Here is a 1744-nt window from a genome sequence, read left to right on the forward strand (position 1 = left end):
TTGGTTGAACACTCAACATATATGCATAACCGTTTATACTGTTTATACAGTTTAAAGCAGTTTAAAGTAGAAATAATGACACATTATTGGATACATTTCCATTGCACCCCTCAAGTTCTATATTCTTTCCTAACTGAAAAATGTAGGACCGTATAAAGAACAAGTAAGCGCCACGCCCTGCTTATATTATCAGACAAGACAGCTTATGAATTGACAGCTTTTCAAGACAGCTTCATCATTCTGTTCCCTCACTTGTTCAAAGTCAGTGTAACTCAACTACAGCAGAATGGTCTCTCCCTCTCTCTAATCAACTGTGGGACTAATGCAAACCTGCAAGATCAGGCAAACAAGATGGTCTTTTTCCTTGATGAGGATTCAAATTTCAGTCTTCTACGTTAATGGATGTATTAGTCTGCACAGTCCACAGCAGAGAACAGTAATCATCAGATAGAATACTATGTTTCCCTTCCACGCAATTTGAACCATTGGCTATACAGTAGGTACTAAACACAAAGTGTGAAACTGTTGCGCTTATAATAATCTATTCCGACATTCAAAGGGTCTTGGATAAAGATTTAAAACTGCCACGATCATCCATACATGCTAGTCGCCCTCCGCACCTGATATCAGTCATTTCAACATCACTCTATGTTGAAAACTGTCAATGAAAGGCCTAATTAGAGGAAAAATGACAAAGCTTAGAGATGAAATAGAATACCAACATTACACGCCATCATATGTGTCTGTTTTAATGTAATAAGTGTATTTCAAATGTCAGCAGTGTAACCTAATGTAACCAGAGCAGTCTACATTTTTAGGAAGGAGACTGTTCTGTATTAGTATTGGTGAGTATTGGAGTCGATAGGAGTATCAATAGTGGTATTGGTATTAATAAAATCTTAACCATACCCATCCCTAGTTGTAGAGGCTAACTAAGTAACTAACAGGTGCAGATTTCCCATGACACGGTTTGCCGTTGCAACCCTTTCTCTCACTTTCATGGTGACTCGACTTGGGACTTGCTGGACCTGAGCAATGACTCGACTTGTCTTACTTGAGTCTAAACACGGTTACTTGGGACTTGCTTGAGACAAGAAGGTTAAGACTTGAGACTTGCTTGTCTGCTTCTTGATTGGGGAGTTCTTGTGGATGGATTGGATAATCCTAGGAAATTACCACACAGTACCTTATGAAAACAACAGTCTTCGTTTAAATTAGGTCATTTGAAGGTATTTCTGCGACATTTTTCACTTTTTATGGAGATTTATACGTTTGTTTAACAGTCTAGAGATGTTATACAATTAGATTTTTTTTATTCTACTACATTTGCACCGTAAAAGCACAGAAAATATCAACAGTAAATATCTGGGAGGATTTTTTTGTTTGTTTTTTTAAATCTCATTAGTATAACTAAAGATTTTCTACTGTCATATACAGTGGGTTTCTTTTAAAACCATTTTTTACTACTTTTTTTTTTTTTTTACAGTGTACACAAAAGCCTATAGCAAGCAAACCATTATGTGAGGTATTTGCAGTACAAGTTTGTTCTAAACCCAGAAAGGAATGCCTTATAATGATATCTCAATAATAAAGAATTTCATATTTAATATTGTGTACAGGGAATGACCTGAACTGAAATAGGTTGTGTTCAGTCAGATTAAGTTACATTAACAGTGAACGGTAATGTTTCTACTGCCATGTTTGCATAAAACAGTTCACATCTGGACATGACATCCTATTACTG

The sequence above is a fragment of the Xiphias gladius genome, unplaced genomic scaffold (assembly GCF_016859285.1).
Source record: "Xiphias gladius isolate SHS-SW01 ecotype Sanya breed wild unplaced genomic scaffold, ASM1685928v1 HiC_scaffold_1136, whole genome shotgun sequence".
Lineage (NCBI taxonomy): Eukaryota > Metazoa > Chordata > Actinopteri > Istiophoriformes > Xiphiidae > Xiphias > Xiphias gladius.